Below are 21,485 nucleotides of genomic sequence, written 5' to 3'. Positions count from 1 at the left end.
AACAAAACACAAGCTCAAAAGCTCAATAGGGACAAGGACAAGTCAAAGTGCCCACAAGTTTTTAGGGTCCAAGATCACTCCAAGACAAGCAAATGGCTTAAATCCTAAGTCAAAGTCCACAGTGGTCTTCAATACTCCAAGTCAAGCATGGGGTTAAGATTAGGTCCAAGTTACTTTATCATGTTTTGATTCATTAAGATTTACAAGCAAACACTCAAAGAAGATAAGAGCAACAACTGAATATAGTAAGATAAGTAGAGTATGGAATGATATGATGATTAATGAGACATAAAATTAAAGTGCATTAAGTAAATGACATAAAATTAAATGACATAAACTTAAATTACTTGAATTAAATGGCAATAATGTAAAGAGCAAGAATTAATGTTAGGAGTTAATAATTAGTCAATTGTGTCAGGACAATTTAGCGCTATGTTAAGCAATCGTAAGTAGGCCTATGTAGAAGTCATACCTATCTGAGGTCGGTCAATAACAATGTATGTGTCAGACATGTTAGAGAATTAACACAAAGTTAATCTCCAATGACAGGTCACACAAGGGTTAAAATAAAAGAAAGAGATGAAAATAGAGAGAGTGAAAAGGAGAATCAAGTTAATCATAAGGGATCATTCTATCCACAAATCAAAGGACTCAAAATATGGTGCGTCCATGGTTAACCTATCATTGATGCAAAGTATTGAAGATGATTCACAATCTTCTATCAACAAGTTTGGATGAAGAAGGTTGATCAACCTCAAGACTATCTATCAATGATTTGAGATGAGAAAGGATTCATCAACTAAGCAATCAAACTCAATTCAAAATATCAAATGATCAACCAAATAAAAAAAATAAAGAATGATTTAATATTGATTAAATAAATAAAATAAAATGGAAAATGTCAATGAGGGGTCAAAGCATCAAACAAAAGTCCAATAAAAATATGGAAAATCAACAAAATTAAGAGTGAATTGATCTCACAAGTTGGGGTCAAAAATGTTTTAAAATGAATAAAATAAAAATGCAAAAATGATTTAAAAGAAATGCAAAAAATGGTATGAGGTAGAAAATATTTTTATGGGATTATGGGAAAATGGATTAAAAAATATTAAAGGAGTTATTTAAAATTAATTTTGGAAGAAAAGGAAATAAAATCAAATAAAAAAATAAATGAAACATTTGAATCCAACAGCTAGGTCATGTGGCGCATTCTGATTGGATGAGGATTTAAATTTTCCCACTGAAGCGCGTGAAGCACTTCATCTTTAACCTCCAGATTTGTGATTTTGGAATTTCATGAACTCGTGTTTTTAACATGAACCAAGCATGGATTCAGTTACCAAACACCTCATCATTCATATCTTTTGCATCAGAGTAATTGATTTGCTCTGAGCAGGGAGAATTTGCTCAAGAACTCGAAAAACCATAGCTCTTCAAAGTAAAATTAAATGGTGAATACTAAAAATAAATGACAAGTAAGAAAGGGCTTTTGATCAGTGGAACAAGGCGAAGAGTGTGGTAACTTGTTTGCTCAAGGTTGTAACTCGTATCTACATGTTCGAATGAAGCTTCAGAAGTCAATAATGGTGGATCAGGAAGCTAGGTTGCAGAAGGATTCAAACCAAGGCAATGCTTCAAACACGTTCATAGGATGTCGATGAAGGATTTTAGGCAAAGAAATGGAAAGAAAATAGCTTGAATAAAAAAAGAGCTCGACTGGTTATTTGAGGTATCGGGCTTCAATGGTTACAGAGTTTTATTGGCTTTCAAAGCTTTCCAATTAAGGAAAAAGCTTCCTCTATTTATATGGAATGTGTTGGGATGCAAATATGTGTGAAATGGATCTGAATTCGTGTGAATTGACTTGGAAAGTTTCAGATCTTAATCGTATGAAGTTTTGGTACTAAACTCGTGATTTTGGAGCTTTGCAAGTCGTTTCAAGTTGTTCTCAAATGTGTTTGCACGCGTGATAAGTGGTCCCAAGTGGATTCTCCCTGCAACTTGTACGTCATTTTGGTGTAACTTTTCATGTCGTTTTTACTGCAATGCTGACTTGCATTCCGTTTGACACCTGCGCTGCGTTTGGCTCGGCTTGACGCTGTCTTGGATGTCGTTTTGCTGCAATACGTACAATTGTGTTTTGGTGCAAGTTTTGGCTTGTTATTTCACTGCGTTTTGAATACCACTTCACTTGTGCTTGGGGTATGCCACTGTAGCTTTTGGCTTTTGCGCTGCGTTTGGTATCTTTTTTTTCCAATTCCAATTGATTCTTCTTTCATTTGGCTACTGATTGGTTTTGTAATTTAAAATGGATTATTGACTTATGTTGTAAAATGGATTTGACTATGTATGGATAATGAAAAATTGGATAATGAATTTGGTTTTGAAATTTGGATATGGACTATGTATGGATAATAAAATTAAATAGAGAATTGGATATAGACAATTGGAAAATTGGGTTATGAATTTTGGTTAGTGGATTAGATTGGTTTTGGTTTTAAAAAGAAGGATTTAACAATTGGGTATGAGAATTGGATCTAGAATTTGGATATGGGTTTTGAAATGGTTAATGGGCTTGTAAAGTTGTTTTGTGGACCATAATCTTTGGATAAAAATAAATGGGTTAGATGGATAACCAAAAATGTATTATGAAAATTGGAGTTGATAAATGGGTAAGTGGGGTCTCTGAGGACATACTTCTCTTCGATCTGAAATCCAAACTAAATACTCTACTACGATATCCAAGAAATTTGAGAGTTGTCAAGCTCAAGTACCGTTCATCCTCGATCGACAACAAATGGAAGGTTAGGTTCGCCATGCTTGAAGTGAAGACGCAAAATGCTTTAAAGGTTATGCATGTGACGAATGCAAGAACAACCGAAGATATTATAAGGATGTTGCAACATCCTAAACCACCTGTTTGTAATGACATTTAATGTTAAATTTATGTTAACATTAACAATTATCTATGTAATGTTTATTTTGATTTTAATTTATGTTGTTTTTCATTCTACCATTGTTCCTAGTTCTTTTTTGTTTGAACTAAGAGAGCAAATTCCGAAGATGTGTATCTGAAACACTCACTGAATATTTAACCAAGAGTGTTAAAGAGATTCATCTTCAGATTAACCTTTAATGCGTACGGAGATACAACTCCAAACTAAATTTTAACAAAATAAGGGTTTCTCAACAATTTCATATAAGGTTTGTGTGAAAAATATGTGTCTGGATATGCATCTCAAAACGCTAGGGGTGGTTGTGACTTTTCACAGAGATGGGGAACAACCATAAGAATGGAAAGAAAATTATGGAACGAGCATTGTGTAGTGTACGAAATTAAAATTTTAGTTTGTTCCGTAAAAAAATGAGGGTGAGGCGGTGTAGATATTATAAAAACCGTACATTTTTATTCTAAAAATTGTAAAAAATTTACACTTGCAAAAATATAGAGTGGAGTAAAAGACATTTATTAAAGAGTGTAGGTTTAAAATCTTTATCCTTGCAATAAAAATATATAAAGAAAAGAGATATGTCCAAGAGTAGGCCTTGTTTTGCCATAGGTAATTAATAGACTTTAATTGAAGTTCATTATATAGGAAGAACGAAGAAGTAGCACAATGTGATAATTAAATTAAATAAGTGTAAATGGTTAATTTGACATTCGTATCTATTTATATTTATCTAGTTAATGTAAAAAAGATTATTAAAAAAATCATTTAAGTTTATTAATAATACATTGAGCTATACAGCTTATTTTAATAACATTAGGCTAAATTACAATTTTACTAATCTAAAAAAGCTTCCATAAATAAAGATTTCATCCTTCCTCTTTTAAGATTTTCCTATTTTAAATCTTCAAAATTGATCCATGCACATTTGGTCATGAAAAGCAACAATTTTACCAATTAAGTTATATTTCTCTCATGTTAATACTAGGAAAACATTGCCAAATTAATTGATTAAAATTTACGAACAAAGCTACACCGGTTTTGTGAATACTTTTACATGATATAAATTTATTAAAATATTATTTTTGTTATATCTTTCATTATCACTTGATGAGTCATAGATATGTTTCTCTTTTTATCTATGGTCATTGAAATACTTTGAAAATAGTGTTTATATAAAAATTCACACATTTATGTATCATATAAGATATCTTTTAATATTATTTTAAAAGACTATATATTTGAATATTAATTAAAAAGTTAAATATTTAAATGTATTTGAATATTATTTAAATATTATCAATATCAACAACTTATATATATATATATATATATATATATATATATATATATATATATATATATATATATATATATATATATATATATATATATATATATATATATATATATATATATATATATATATATATAATTTTGGTCACTCTGTTTTTGTTTCAGTTCATGAAATCTAATCTCCCTATTTTATTTTCAAATAGTTTTGATCCCACATTCCCAATATTTGTTTAAAAAAACACTGAAGTATCATTTTTTTGGTGTTTTTTTTTTTGCCAGATCATTTTTATATAATTAAAAATAATTGTTTATTTATTAATACTTACATAAACAAATATAATTTTATCTTCATTATCGTATACTCTAGTTTAGGGTTCTTGTCGGCCTTTACTTTTTCCATTGTCTCTAACTTCATCCATGTCTTTGCTTCCTTGCCTTCTCCATTTTCATCTTCTTCATAACTCATTCGTATGACATCCGAATCAGTGAGTATCTCAAGCAACCTCTCTCATTCTATGAGGAGAAGGATGCAATGTTATTGTAGGTTGGGCTTACCACTTATCACTACGTGGATATCCCAAAATCCAGGTTGTAGGTTCTATGGATGTGGATTATACAAGGTATTTCTTAATCCCTAATTTTTACTTTGGATATACATATTCTCAATCACTAACTTCAGGATGATTATACCTTCTTGTTTGTGATACTCTGTTATAAGGAAGGAAAAGATGTGCAATTTTTGACTGGTTTAATGAGAAGATGACAAAATGTTCAAATTAAGTGATTAATTCACTTTTGAAGAATGTTAATGATTTGAAGAAGAATGATGTTTTAGTGAAGAAGACAAATGATAAGTTGAAGAAGAAGATTAAGATTTTATGTTTTTTTTATTTTGTTGTGGGTGATCTTTTTATTGATCACAAAAATGTTGGTTGATTAATGTAATGTAAGTCTGACATTACTGGGGTGTTGTGATATAATTTAGAGTATAATGTTAGTATAATGTTAATGTGATGTTATCATTTTTGGAATGAAAGTGTTGGTTGGTTAATGTGATGTAGGTCCTAAAATATATATCATTTTTAGAGTCTAATGTTAACTATAATGTTGTCAAAAGTTAATTTAATGTAAGTTTAATTTTATTATTAGAATGAAAGTTTGTTAATGTAATGTTAATTGTGATAGTGTGGTAAGTTGTTACTATTACTTTGTTAATGTTAACATAATATAATGAAAGTTTGTTAAGAAATGATTTTGTTTCTATGATGTAATTTAGACCATCTCATAAATTGTTAAGAATTGATTTTGTTAAATGTTAGACAAAAATCATGTCATAATAATTAAGGATTCATATAAACTATCTCATAATAATTGAGGAATCATATAAACATTACACACCAAAAGATGTGATCCATTACATAATTGAAGTTATGTCAAAATGATGTGATTCATTACATATTTAAATCTTAACCATTGCATAAAAGGATATGATCCATTACATATTTAAATTGTAACCAAAAATATTCAAAATATTACACACAAGTAATATTTTACTACATGTCCAATCTAGTTGTCTCTTGTGATTATGATGCTTGTAACCCTTGTGTTAAAACGGTAGGTGCTTCTTTGGTTGATGCTCTCTTTTACTTCTTTGCCTTGTTACTTCCTTTGGGCGGTTGTCAATTTGTCGTTGTTTTTCCTTTGCACGTTCTTGAATTGTGCCCAAATTTTCCACACCTTTTAGACTTTACAATTGTCAAATTCCTAGACAACATATTGCTTGAAGTGGATTCTGAAGGTAGAGAAAAACAAGAAAGGGGGGTTTGAATTGTTTTCACAGATAATAAAAACTTTTACAAACAAAACACACATGAAAGATAAGGCAATCAACACATAATTTTATCCTGGTTCGCTTGAAATTCAAAGTTACTCCAGTCCACCCAGCCAAGGTGATTTCACCTTCAACAAGGACTTAATCCAATAATATAAAAAGGTTATAACAAAAGCATCTAAGAGAACAAGGATCTCTTAGCCCTCTCAAGTCTACAGACTTCACAAGTCATTTGAGGAAATATACAACAACTATTGAGAATTACAAGGAAGTGTTTAGTGCTTCTAGGTAAGCAATTGTAACACAATAAGAACAACAAAAATTCACACTAAGAGCAACGGGCTCGTGTGAACAGATTTGAACAAGAATTAAAAATATAGAATGATTTTACAGTATTCTTGTATGATTGCTTCATGTCTTGAATGAAGATGATATTGCCTTTATATAGTGCTTTGGATGTGATGCCGTTGGCTGAAGCATTTATGTTGATATCTTGATAATGATGGGACTTTAATTAACATTAAGTTTGTTGTCCTTTCCATAGCAAATTTGGAGAGTATTTATTTTTCTCCAAATAAGGATTGATACCATATATGGAAACCTTAAGTCTTTAACATTGATCTTTTGGCGTGAGTCAGAGTGCGTGGAATCCAGATCTTCTTGTCCAGCATGTATTCTTCAGATAGTTGTTTAGAAGTGATTTATCTTCAGAAGTTTTTGATATGTCTTCGGTTGGACCTTCTTCAGATGTACGGATCAACAAAGTAACTAGTTGTGGAATCCTTCAGATTCAGAGTATCTGAGTCTTCAAACGTCAGATGATATGAGTGATGTTGTCTTCAGAGTCATAGCGACTGCTTTACTTGATTTTAAGTCATTTGTTCTAGACTTGTGTGATGTCAGATGTTGTCTATCAGATCCATTTTCTGTTAGAGTCCTGCATACTTAGATAAATTTGTTAGGGTACCAATTTGTTTCATCCTTTGTTATCATCAAAACATAGAGATGAATTCTAGATCCAAAATCTTGTTCTAATAATCTCCCCCTTTTTGATGATGACAAAAACTTCAGACTGATGATGAAACATTGATACTTCAAAAAAAACATTTAAGGAGTTATCTCAGAGTCAGATGTATGATGACTCCCGTTGAGATAAGCAATCTCCCCCTAAAGTAGATGCTTAAGAAGGTTTAGATGTTCTTACCAGATCTCTTTAAGTTGTATAGCTTGTTTCTCAGATGTTTTAACTCAGATACTTCATGCAGAGCTTAAGACTTCATAATAGTTTTTAAATATGCATAGTGCATTATGAGGCTTAGATATTATTTCATCAGAGGTTGTTTAATTTATTCTCCCCCTTTTTTGCCAGACTCAAAAAGACTTAGAGAAAAATAGCAAGGCAAGTAACGACAAAACAAATTTCATTGATAAGAGGAAAGTATAGATAAACGAAAGAAGGCAAAACATAGAAGTTAAACACTTAGAGAATTAGAATAACAAGCCTAAGTGTGCCTAAGGGTTCGGAGGAGGCGACATCCTCTGCAGCAGCTGAGTCAGCAGATTCTGAATGTTGGAGTTGACAAAGTCCTGTTGATCCAATCTAGCTCTCATAATTTGTTGCTCTTTCTGTAGTTCCTCTAGAGTCTTCAACACAAGTGGAGAAAAATCAGAGTGAGATGAATCCCCCTGAGTTAGAGCAACGTCCTTAGCCTTGGTAGCTTCTTCCGCAGCAATGCGTGATGCTTCTTCAGCGTCAGCCTTGGCTTTGACTTCAGCTTCAGCAGCAGCTGCAACCTTAACGTCGGCCTTTTCTGCAGCTTCTCTTGCTTTCTCTTCTTCTTCTAAGCGAGCCTTTTCCTCATCTTCTCTGCGAGCTCTCTCTTCTGCCTCTCTGGCCAGACGGGCCTGTAACCTCTCTCCAACTTCTCTAATAAAGTCGTTTTTGACTTGTTCAAAAAGGCATTTCAGCTTGAAAGCCTCATATATCATCAATTTGATTACTCTATTCCAGTGAATCCTCACTTCAAAGGGATCATCACTGATTTTGAAGTTTTCAGACAGTGATCTAAGCTTTTCCACTGAAGACTCAGCAAATAAGGTGACTGCTTCTTCCAGAGTGGGAAAGGTGAGTTCAGGTTCAGAGGTGGGAAGGATAGCTTCTGGTCCAGAGGTGGGAGGGATAGGTTCTGGTGGTGTGGGGATGGTTTCAGTGGGAGGGTCAGATGTTTGGGTGACAAGGTTTTGATAGGGAGTTTCGGTGTGATGTTCAGAGGGTGGAGTTGTTGGGTGTTCAGATGGGGAAGGGATGGAGGTTTTTGGCTCAGATGGGTTATGCGTGGAGAGGGCGTGAGCTTGGAGTTGTGCAAGAGTAGGGGATTGCGGGTCAGATGGTTAAGGTCGGTCAAAGTCATATGAGATGTTATAGTAAGGTGGAGATGAGGGAGTGGAAGAGGGTGGTGATATGGGTTCATTGAATAGTTGGGTCTCAGATATTTGTAGTGTTGTGATGGTTAGATTAAATTTCTGAAGGGGAGGTGAGGGTGGGTTAGAGGTATGAGTTTCAGAAGGATTTGTGGTGGAGGTTGTGGGTTCAAAGTGCGTGTAGATTTGGGATGGTTGAGGTAAGGAAGAAGACAGTTGCCATAAATGTAAAGTAGGAGATTCAGAGGGTTGAGACTTCCTTGGACAGGAGGATGAGACCAGAGGTACAAGTGGTCTGGATATAGAAGGTTCCCCCAGCTTTTGAATTTTCTTCTTTGACTTTCTTTCAGATGGATCTCGCATCCTCTTCATGAAATTGGATGGATGTTCAGGTAGCCAATCCACTAAAAGGTCAGAGATGTCTACCCCTTGATTTTCCAGGTCCTGTAGATAGTAGGTGATAACCTCTAGGGGATCTCTTAGAGAACAGATAGAGACCATTGGGTATCTTCCTATGATCTTTCAGAGCTTCCAAGGAGGTGTCCAAAGAAGGCTTGACCAGAACTCTCTCAATGATGCCCATGCTCTTTAGATTCCTTGAGTTCAGAGGCTTGCCGGTGTCTACCGTCACATCTTTCATCAGATTGTGGGATATCAGATGATCCACCAATCCGCTTTCTATCAGAACGTCGGATATTAGCCTTCACAGAGGAATGTAGTTTCTGGGTTTCATGTGGTTCCTTATGTCCCTGACAGAGTCCCTCAGATACTTGAACAAAAGGGCTGGCAAAATCAGCTTGAGTCCTTTGTGGAGGCATTCAAGGATGCATTTCTGGCCAGCGTTGATGTAATCTGACGAATTTGATGCTGGGAGATGATGAATAGTACCCAGAATAATCTTCAGCCAGACCCTCAGATTTTGGTGAAGTTCCTTGTTCTTGGAGGATTTTCCTTCTGCGCTTTGCTTGAAGATTATGGGAATAATCTCCCGGGACATATATTTTTCCCTAGGGTTGATGTTGTAGATTCTTCTTCCCCCTGTCTTCTCCATATTCAGAAGTTTTGCGATGGATTTCTCAGTGATAACCATTTTCACCCCCATAATGTGTGAGACGATACAATGGTCATCACTATCTGCAAATCTCCAGAACACTTTGACCAGAAATGTGTAGATTGGACCATAGAGCCTCTAAAAGTAGTTTTCCCAATCTTGTTTTCTTAATTCCTCTGTGAGATCAATACCATTCTGCTTCATGTTTTCAAAATCTACCAGAGATTCACATAGAACTTCTAGTTTGTCGAAAGGAGTTGCAAGATGAATGTGGGCGGGACGATCCAAAATGTGTGGTTCCTTGTAGATTGGAGTTGATATTACAACAGTTACAGTGGTGTTTTACTAGGAAGCAGTTGAATGTTGTTTAGTTGATTCCATTTGTTGAGAGAAATTATACACTTGTTATTATTGAGAATCCATGAAGAAGATGAAGAACACTTGAAGAACACTGAAGAACTTTCAGAAAGGGTTGGTAACAAGGGTTTGTGTTGGATTGTGAGTGAAAAGTGTGATAGTGGGAGTTGTGGAAAGTATATATACACAATGTTAGCATGCAAAACGACATCATTTAATGGGAATAGAAAACAACAAATATTTAATAGCACAGAAATTGAGTTGACACACAAGGGGAAATTAATTACAACTTATGATGGATGTCTAATCCCAAAAATCTGTACACTGCTCGAGGAGATCTCAATAGTCTGACTCTTGAGTTATGTGCTAGACAGTTGTCTAGAAGATCCAAGGTCAGACGCAAGAGAGGCCACGTGTTGATATATCTGACTTCAAGAATACCAAGAGACTGGGTCTTGAGGATTTCTGATTCATATTACTTCTAACTGGTAGAAATATCACAATCAGATTCAGATGCCTGAAGATTTAAGTTAGAGCATATTTTGCCATTTCAGAGAACAATCACATACTTTTGACTCATTCTGGGTAATTTGCCATGTTTAAATGTTTCAGAATGAATGAGAATCTATCTTCAGCTAGAGGTTTTGTGAGGATATCAACCCATTGGTTGTCTGTATCTATGAATTTTAATGTTATTACCCCTTTCTGAACATAGTCTATGATAAAATGATGTTTAATTTCTATGTGCTTTGCTCTGAAGTGCAAAATAGGGTTCTTACTTAAACATATGGCAGCAATATTGTCACAAAAGATAGGAACATTACTCTCATATATCTGAAGGTCTTCTAGTTGATTCTTCATCCAGAGCATCTGAGTAATGCATAATGAAGCTGAAATCTATTTTGCTTCTGCAGTAGAGAGTGATATGGTTGTCTGTCTTTTGCTAGCCCAAGAGATAAGGTTTCCTCCCAGAAATTGACAGTTACCAAATGTACTTTTTCATTCCAATCTGTCTCCAACATAATCTGCATCATAATATCCAGAAAGTCTATACTCTGATGTTTTCTCATACATCAAGCCAAGGTTAGGTGTTCCTTTCAGATACCTTAGGATTCTCTTAACAACTGTTAGATGAGATTCCCTTGGATCTGATTGGAATCTGGCACAGAGATAGACGTTGAAGAGAATATTTGGCAGTGTAGTAGTCAGATAGAGAAGAGAGCCTATCATACCACGATAGAGCTTCTGACAAAACTTTTGACTTACCTCTTCTTTCTCTAGAATGTAGGTAAGATGCATGTGAGTCTTTGCTGGTTTACTTTCTGACATTTCAAATTTCTTCAGAATGTCTTTTATGTATTTGCTTTGATATACATATGTAGCGTCTGAAGCTTGGTTGATTTGAATTCCCATAAAGAATTTTAGTTCTTGCATCAAACTCATTTCAAATTCTGCCTACATTAACTCAGAGAATTCTTGACAAACAGAAGGGTTAGCTGAACCAAAAATTATATCATCAACATATATCTGACAGATCACGAGATCATTTCTGATGTTTTTACAAAAGAGTGTAGAGTCAACTTTGCGTCTGATAAAATTATATTCTAGAAGAAAAGTGCTTAGTCTTTCATACTAAGCTCTAGGAGCTTGTTTTAGACCATACATATATTTTTTCAGTTTAAAAACATGTTATGGACATTTTGAGTTTTCAAAACCCGGAGGTTGATGAACATACACTTCTTCAGAAATATATACATTCAGAAATACACTTTTGACATCCATTTGATATAATTTGATGGAATGATTTACAGCGAATGATATAAGTAAACGAATAGATTCTAACCTGGCGAATGGAGCAAAGGTTTCGTTGTAGTCAATGTCTTCTTGTTGACTATAACCTTGTGCTACCATTCGTGCATTGTTTCTGACCACTTCTCCCTTTTCATTTAGTTTGTTTCTGTACACCCATTTTGTTCCAATAGCGTGGGGACCTTTTGGCTTTGGTACAAGATCCCAGACGTCATTCTTTGCAAATTGATCAAGTTCTTCTTCCATTGCCAGAATCCATTCTTTGTCTTGAAATGCCTCATCACAGGATGTTGGCTCTATCAGAGAAACTAATCCCAAAGGAGTTTCCTCAGATACTTTGAATGTATACCTTGTTCTGACATGTTCATCCTTATTTCCCAGAATCAATTTTTCAGAGATGTTTAGTCTATTTCTTGATCTTTTTTGTGTAGTTGAGATTTCGGTTGCTTTTGGGGTTTCCCTTTCAGCTTCCTTAGATTCTTTAGTCTTTTCGTCAGAACCTGTAAGTGTTATCTCCAGATATGCAAGTTTTTCAACTAGCTTTGACTTTTCAGAGTCAAGCTTATCATCAAATTTGACATGTATTGATTCTTCCACAATTTTAGTTTCTGTATTGTATACTCTGTAGCCCTTAGAGCACTCTGAGTATCCCAACATAATACCTTTTTGTGCTTTTGAATCAAACTTGTTCAGATTTTCTTTAGTGTTTAGGATAAAACAGAAGCACCCAAAAGGATGAAAATAAAAAATCTTGGGTTTTCGTCCCTTACATAGTTCATAAGGAGTCTTCTCCAGAATAGGTTTTATAGAGATTCTATTCTGAATATAACAAGATGTATTTATTGCTTCAGCCCAAAAATGCTTAGCCACATTTGTTTCATTTATCATGGTACTGGCCATTTCTTAGAGAGTCATATTCTTCCTTTATACAACCCCATTTTGCTGTGGAGTTCTAGGACAGGAAAAATCATGGGATATTCCATTTGAATTAAAAAGTTCTTCAAACAGTTTGTTTTCAAATTTGCCACCATGATCACTTCTGACTCTGATGATCTTAGAGTCAAATTCGTTTTGCACTTTTGAATAGAAACTAGTAAAAACAGAGTGTGACTCATTCTTGTGTCTTAGAAATTTTACCCATGTCCAGTGACTATAATCATCAACGATGACCAGTCCACACTTCTTACCATTGACTGAAGTTGTCTTAACAGGTCCAAACAAGTCAATGTGAAGAAGTTCCAGAGGCTTAGAGGTAGAAACAACATTTTTATATTTGAAGGTTGTTTTAGAAAATTTTCCTTTCTGACATGCCTCACAAAGAGCACCTGAAGAAAACTTCATCTTAGGTAGACCTCTGACTAACTCGAGTTTATTTAGCTGAGAAATCCTCCTCATGCTAATGTTACCCAAGCATCTATGCCATACCCATTTCTCTTCATTTACAGACATTAAGCATTTTACATTTTGATCTTTTAGATCTGAAAGATTAATTTTCTAAATGTTGTTCTTCCTCTTGCTAGTGAAAAGAATTGTCCCATTATTCTGATTAATTGCTTTGCATGTTTTTTGATTGAAGATTATATCATAACCGTTATCGCTTAATTGACTTATGAATAACAGGTTATGCATTAATCCTTCTACGTAAAGAACATCAAAAATAGAAGGAAGAGATCCATTACCAATTGTTCTGGAGCCTCTGATCTTTCCTTTCTGATTTCTTCCAAAACCTACGAAGCCATCATCTTTAAGTTCCAGGCTTTGGAACATATGCTTTCTTCCCGTCATGTGTCGCGAGCATCCAGAGTCCAGGTACCATGATTGGTGTCTTAACTCTACTGCATAGGATATCTGCAACATAGACTATTTTATCTTTTGGTACCCAAAATCTTTTGGGTCCTTTATGATTAGTTCTCCCAGATTTTCTGGAAACTTTGGGTTTTCTGGCATTAGTAAAATTTTGTGTTTGTGCATGTGTGTAATGATAAGAAAAGGGAGATTTAGATTTATCATTTGCAGAAGGTATTTTCTCATCTTCATTAGACTCATATCCTATCCCTCTTTTCTTATTCTGACTAACTCCATAAATCATGGAAGCCATCTTGCTTCTTTCTAGCCCATTTTTCAGAAATTTTTGAAACACTTTTTCATATTTGTATATGATTGTGTTAGAAGTTTGTGGAGCTTGAGATAGAGCTTCTTCAAGTTTTAAACATTTTTTAGTTGAAAATTCATTTTCTTTTTCCAAAATAAAAATGTTGCCTTTTAATTCAGAAACTTTTATCTCAAGCTTATCACATTCTTCAACATTTTCTTCAAGGACTCTCTTTAGAGCCTTGAATTTCCGTCGAAGCTTCTGATAGGATCTTAGAGACTTAGATAAGCAAAATTCAAGGTCAGAGCGAGAGAGATCAGAAAATACCTCTTCAGGATAAATTCTCTTTCAGATGTACTTTCAGATGTGGTAGCCATGAATGCCACATTTTCCTGTTCCTCTTCAGAGTTTGATTCTGAGGCATCATATTCAGAGTCATCCCAGGTAACCATGAGTCCCTTCTTAGTTTCGAAGGAGTTTTTCTTGAATACTTCTTTTTCGGAACTGTCTTTCTTGATCTTTGGACATTCGTTTCTATAGTGTTCTGGTTCTTTACATTCATAGCATGTTACCTCTTTGTTTGGTTTGCTTCTGGAAGTTGATTATGAGCGATCTCCCTTCTGTCTTGGTCTTCTGAAGTTATTATTCCTTTTTCTCCAAAGTTGTTTAACTCTTCTGGTTAGAAGAGATAGCTCTTCTTCATCATCAAAATCATCCTTTTCAGAGTCATCCTTGTCTTCTTCTTCAGCTTGAAGGGCTCTGTTCCTTTCTGGCTTGCGTCTTTCAGACCTAGACTTCAGAATCACGATTTTTCTTTTCTTTTGGGGCTCGTCTTCCTCTAGTTCTATCTCGTGATTCCTGAGGGAGCTAATGAGTTCTTCCAGACTTATGTTGTTCAGATCTTTTGATAGCTTCAAGGTAGTGACCATAGGTCTCGACTTCTTTGGCAAGCTTCTGACGATCTTTTTGACATGATATGCAGTTGTGTAGCCCTTGTCCATAACCTTGAGTCCTGCAATTAAAGTTTGAAATCTAGAAAATATTACCTCTATAGCTTCATCATCCTCCATTTTGAATGCTTCATATTTTTGAATTAGAGCCAGAGTCGTTGTCTCTTTGACTTGAGTGTTGCCTTCATGGGTCATCTTTAAGGAGTCAAGTATTTCTTTAGCAGTTTCCCTGTTGGTGATCTTTTCATATTCATTGTAGGATATGGCATTCAACGGTATTGTTCTTGCTTTATGGTTATTTTAAAAATCACGCTTTTGATCATCAGTCATTTTATTTCTGGCAATAGCAATACCAGCATCAGATACAGGTGGTTCATAGCCAATTGTAACTATGTCCCATAAGTCAACGTCATAACCCATGAAGAAACTTTCGATTCTGTCTTTCCAATAATCAAACTTTTCTCCATCAAACACTGGAGGTTTAACGTTGTAGTTGTCTCTTTCATTGGTGTTAGTCATGTTGTTTTTCTTACGCTGGATCTTCTCTACACTGTTAAGTGTTTAATTTGAAAATCAATAACAGAGTCGAAGCTCTGATACCAATTGAAGGTAGAGAAAAACAAGAAAGGAGGGTTTGGATTGTTTTCACAGATAATAAATTTTTTTGCAAACAAAACACACACGAAAGATAAGGCAATCAACACAGAAGTTTATCCTGGTTCGCTTGAAATTCAAAGTTACTCCAGTCCACCTGGCCAAGGTGATTTCGCCTTCAACAAGGACTTAATCTAATAATCTAGAAAGATTATAACAAAAGCGTCTAAGAGAACAAGGATCTCTCAAGTCTACAGACTTCACAAGTCACTTGAGGAAATATACAACAACTATTGAGAATTACAAGGAAGTGTTTAGCGCTTCTAGGTAAGCAATTATAACACAATAAGACCAATAAAAATTCACACTAAGAGCAACAACTCGTGCGAACAGATTTGAATAAGAATTAAAAATATAGAATGAGTTTATAGTATTCTTGTATGATTGCTTTGTGTCTTGAATGGAGATGATATTGCCTTTATATAGTACTTTGGATGTGATGTTGTTGGCTGAAGCATTTATGTTGATATCTTGATAATGATGGGACTTTAATTGACATTAAGTTTGTTGTCCTTTTCATAGAAATTTTGGAGAGTATTTATTTTTCTCCAAATAAGGATTGATACCATATATGGAAACCTTAAGTCTTTAACGTTGATCTGTTGGCGTGAGTCAGAGTGCGTGGAATCCAGATCTTCTTGTTCAGCATGTATTCTTCAGATAGTTGTTTAGAAGTGATTTATCTTCAGAAGTTCTTGATATGTCTTCGGTTGGACCTTCTTTAGATATACAGATCAACAAAGTAGCTAGTTATGGAATCCTTCAGATTCAGAGTATTTGAGTCTTCAAACTCAGATGCTATGAGCGCTGTTGTCTTCAGAGTCATAGCGACTGCTTTACTTGATTCTAAGTCATCTGTTCTAGACTTGTGTGATGTCAGATGTTGTCTATCAGATCCATTTTCTGTTAGAGTCTTGCATACTTAGATAAATTCGTTAGTGTACCAATTTGTTTCATCCTTTATTATCATCAAAACTTAGAGATGAATTGTAGATCCAAAATCTTGTTGTAACATGTTCATCATTAGCTCCGTTTCTCTTCTTTTTAGGTCGACCCCGAGATCTTCTCATGAATGTTGGATTAATTAGTTTCCCTTTATCTGTGGGCCAAAGTCTTGGACCATTGGATGGTGGAACAATATATGAATATGTTTCCATGAAGCTTATTTTCCTGTTGACTATACCAGTTAACATATCAATAAAATAGCATGAGAGTTCAACACAGTTACCATAACATCAAGCTTGTTTACCATAAAATTTGCCACATCATTAGCTTATTTACCATAATAGTTTAACATAGCAGATAATAGCAAAACATAGCAGAATTTAACATAACACACCCTAACAAAATTCAGCACAAGTATATGATTAGTAAGTAACACAAGTATATGTTACTAAATAAGTTCGTAGTTTGGTACAACATATATGTTTAGTAAGTTACACAACATGTAAGTTCAGTAAATTACACAAATATATGTTACTAAATAAGGTAGCAGTTTAGTACAACATATATGTTCAGGAAGTTACACAAATATATGTTACTAAATAAGGTAGCGGTTTAGTAAGTTACACAACATATATGCTCAACACAATTCAGTACAAGCACAACATAGTAAATAAGTTAATAAGTTCAGTACAAGCACAACATAGTAAATAAGTTAATAAGTTCAGTACAAGCACAACATAGTAAATAAGTTAATAAGTTCAGTACAAGCACAACATAGTAAATAAGGTAGTAAATTCAGTACAGGCATTACATATTAGAACGTAGTAAATAAGATAGTAAGTTCAATACATGCATAACATACCGTATTAGAAGTTAAACACAAAATTCAGTAAGCTGGTAAATAAAGTAGTAACTAAGTTCAAGAAGTACCTATAATATTTTGAAACATACGAATAAACTTCATCCTTATTGTGTAAAATACAAACTATGGCATGGACACAAGGAATGCCACTAAAAGACCATTTACAACAAGCACACTAATATTGTTGTAAGTTCAACTCATAAATATAATACCATTTGTGACACTAATGCTGTTGAATTCATCATCTTCATGCCTTCTATCATGTATTTTACATTGGAAGACGTGTATAAATTAGTAGATGATCAACTTGATAATACACAAACAATAAAAGAGGATTTTCATTGGGATGATAAAGAATAAAAATGTTAAAGATTTGTTTAGTTTTTTATTGATTGAGTTTATGAAGATTTCTCATAAATAATGTATTCGTAAATGAATACATGTAATAAGTAACTTTTTTTTATTAAAAGGATTTTAGAGTTGGGTAATAGATAGAAATATTATTTTTACTCATGTAATCAACAAAATTTTAATGCATAAAAGTTAATGGAATTAAAGAAAAAATAATAATGAATGGAATTACAACATTTAATAGAGATTAATCAAATTGATAATGTGTATTATATGTGAAAGTTAAAAGTTAAAACGCACGAGAAAAATGAGATGCTATAGATAGATGTAATGAGAAACAATTTTGTGAAATTCTAGAGATGACACGTCGCTAAATTCTTACATGGCAAAAATTATAATAGATGGTAATGCAAATAGTTGAGTTGCTAATAGATTAAGATTGTATTTTGTTTTATTAAATTATATTTTTTATAATAATAAATATAATTGAGGAGGTGTAAGTAGGGTATTTTATGTTTGTCATTAGATAAATTTATACAAATAAAAATAGTCTATATTTTTTTCCCTTAAATATTTTTTCATTATAATTTTTTTTAGATATCATATATTTTATTTTATTTTTGAAGGGTGTCATGTCAATTTATATTTATGTAAGTTTTATGATTTAACAAAATAGTATTATTAATATTTTTTAAGATATTAGACTAGAAAACAAATATATGCATCATAGTATAAATGAATATGAAAATCTTGAAAGATATAATTGAAAGATAATGAAAAAAATATTAAAATTAAATTATGAAGATAGATAATAATAAATTTATTGTAATATGTGTTTTTTAAAATAGAAGTTGAAGTAATGAAGAGAAATTGATAATAGATGGCATGCAAACAAATAGTTGAGTTGTTAATAGATAAAGTTTGGGTTATGTTTTAATAAATTATCTTTTTATAATAATACATATAATTGAGGAGGTGTAAGTAGAGTATTTTATATTTGCCATTAGATGTGTTTTTATAATTAGAAATAATCTATTTTTCCTTTTAAATTTTCGGTTAATTACTATTCTTTATACTATATATCTTAAACTTATTATCATTAGGAATTAGAAAGTTTTGTAAAATTTTAAATATTTTTTTATTATAATTTTTTTAACCATCATATATTTTATTTTATTTTTGAAAGGTGTTACCGTTTATATTTGGACTAGTCTTTTGATTTAACAAAATAGTATTATTAATATTTTTTAAGATATAAGATTATAAAAAAAGAAAACAGAAAAGATGTTGAAAAAGTAGAGTTTTATGGCATACATGGTATATGACATGTCGTGATATAATCGGCAGATTCATATTTAATATATTATGACAAAAATAGAGTTATATGGTATATGATATAAAAAAGGAAGAAAAAAAAAGATATCCATGAGAGTATAGATAAATATGAGAATCTTGAATGATATAATTGAAAGATAATGAAAAAATCATTAAAATTGAATTGTGAGGATAGATAATAATAAAATTATTGTAAGATATGTTTTTGAAATAGAAGTTGAAGTGATGAAAAGCAATTGAGCAAATTTGTTGTTAAATTTGTTGGAAATCCCCCAAAATCTATGGAGAATTTCAATCAATCTTGATGAACAAGATTGTTATTACCCATACAATAGCAATGAAAAGAAAGAATAATGAAGAAGAAAGAAAGAATGATGAAGGAGAAGAGTAATATAATTTTGTAGAGTTTCTCTCTGCCCATAAACCATGGAAAACTTCTTATTCACTTTGCAACTGCAAAATACCGTGAATACAATGTTATGAATGCTCTATTCACTTCATTACAAAAATAAGGATTACCCCATCTATTTATAGATTTAGGTTAACTTGGACCTCAGGCCAAACCCAAAACTATAAAAACCCAAAATAGCTAACACTACTAAAATAGGCATAAGTCGAAATCTTGTGTGAAGCAACATGCTTCGACACTTCCTTACTCTGTCGAGCAACCTGCTTCGACACAAGGAATTACAATTCAACACACCACCTAATTCATTGTGTCTAAGCTATCTAAATTCATCATAGCTCTTAGCCTTCTGAACACTTCGACCTGCATACCTTCTTTGGTGCATCATCAAACCTCTATCACTCTTGTAGAATTAGATGCCAAGGAAATATGAGATGTCACCCAGATCTGACATTTTGAATTCCTTGTTGAGATCACCTTTGAAGTCTTCGATCTTCTTCTTGCAGCTACCTGTTACCAACAGGTCATCGACATAGAGACATAGTATAAGCAATTCACTCTTCCTTCTTCTTACATATACTCCATATTCACTTGTGCACTTCACAAATTCCTTCTCCCTTAGAAAGCCATATATCTTCTTGTTCCAAGCTCTTGGAGCTTATTTAAATCCGTACAAGGCTTTATGCAGCATGTACACCTTTCTTTCTTCACCATGTTTCACAAACCCAACTGGTTGTGCAACATAAACTTCTTCTTCTAATGGGTTATTAAGGAATCCATATTTCACATCCATCTGACACATCTGCCATTTGTTTATGTTTGCTAGACCAACAACCAACCTGATTGTTTCGATCCTAGCAACAGGTGCAAAAACTTCATCGAAGTCGATTCTTTCTTTCTGAAGAAATCCTTTCGCCACAAGTCTCGCCTTGTGTCGAGTCACTTCTCCTCTGGGATTCAACTTCACCTTGTATACCCACTTCACATCGATTTCCTTCTTGTCTTGGGGCAATTCGACAAGTGACCAAGTGTTGTTGACTTCGATTGACTTTAGCTCTTCGTCCATTACTTTCATCCACTTTGAATCTTTCAATGCCTCAGTTGCATTGACAGGTTCGACATCTACGTAGAAAGCATAATGTACCAGCTCACCTTCTTCATTGACCATATCATCTAATGTAATCACACATTCTTGCAACCTTGCAGGCATGTGTCTTATTCTTTGAGGTCTGCTTGGGCCTGCTTCACCTTTGACTTCTTCCTATCGAACTTCTCTTTCGACTTCACTAGCTGGTTCGTAACAAAAGATTCTCATTGAATCTTTCTTGACATTCTTAGTCCAATCCCACTCCTTAAGCTCATCTATGATCACGTCCGTACTGATCACTACTTACTTATTCATTGTGTCGAACAACTTGTATCCTCCAGACGAATGATATCCTATCAGGATCATCTGACTCGACATGTCATCAAGTTTTCTTCTCAACTGATTTGGCACATGTCTATGTGTTATTGATCGAAACACCCCCAGATGTCTCAAGCTAGGCTTGACACCAAACCAACATTCTTCTGGCGTGATTCCTTCTAGCTTCTTCGTCGGACATCTGTTCAGGATATATGCCGCAGCCGCCACAACTTCTTTCCATAATTCTTTGGGTAGATGCTTGCCTTTCAACATACTTCTAACTAGGGGTGGAAAAACGGGCTCGGCCCGCGGGGAATGCCCATTTTGCCCGCACTTTTGTGCGGGGCGGGCCAAGGATTTAGGCCCTCACCCTCAAATGTGTTCGCCCCGCCCCGCTCCGTTTTTTCGCGGGCTTTTGCGGGCACATGTATTTACATATATTTTTGCATTTTTAGGCTTAACGAGTGCAGTGCCCGCGGGCTTTCCCCGCCCCGCCCTCACTTTTTTGCGGGGCGGGTCTAAGTTTTAGGCCCGCATCCTCAACTATGACCGCCCCGCCCCGCCCCGTTTTTCCGTGGGCTTTTGCGGGGCGGGCCTAAACTGGGCGGACATGCCCATTTTCCACCCCTACTTCTAACCATATTCATAATGGTTCTATTCTTCCTTTCTGCGAATCCATTCTGCTATAGAGTGTAGGGTGGCACCACCTCATGCATAATCCCTTCTTTCACACATAATGCATCGAAGTATTTCGACACATATTCTCTACCAC

The 21,485-nt window shown here is 34.1% G+C and overlaps 1 long non-coding RNA gene across 1 annotated transcript; it reads left to right on the top strand.

The window, feature by feature from the left end:
• The first annotated feature begins 4,564 nt into the window (after positions 1-4,564).
• LOC127129278 (uncharacterized) lies at positions 4,565-5,291 on the top strand. Its single transcript, XR_007806276.1, has 2 exons — positions 4,565-4,864; positions 4,963-5,291. It is a non-coding gene; the product is annotated as an uncharacterized LOC127129278 (long non-coding RNA).
• The last annotated feature ends 16,194 nt before the right edge of the window (positions 5,292-21,485 follow it).

Source organism: Lathyrus oleraceus, chromosome 3 (assembly GCF_024323335.1).
Source record: "Lathyrus oleraceus cultivar Zhongwan6 chromosome 3, CAAS_Psat_ZW6_1.0, whole genome shotgun sequence".
NCBI classification, from domain to species: domain Eukaryota; kingdom Viridiplantae; phylum Streptophyta; class Magnoliopsida; order Fabales; family Fabaceae; genus Lathyrus; species Lathyrus oleraceus.
The sequence above is the reverse complement of the archived record's forward strand: the minus strand, read 5'-3'. Positions and strand labels throughout refer to the sequence as shown.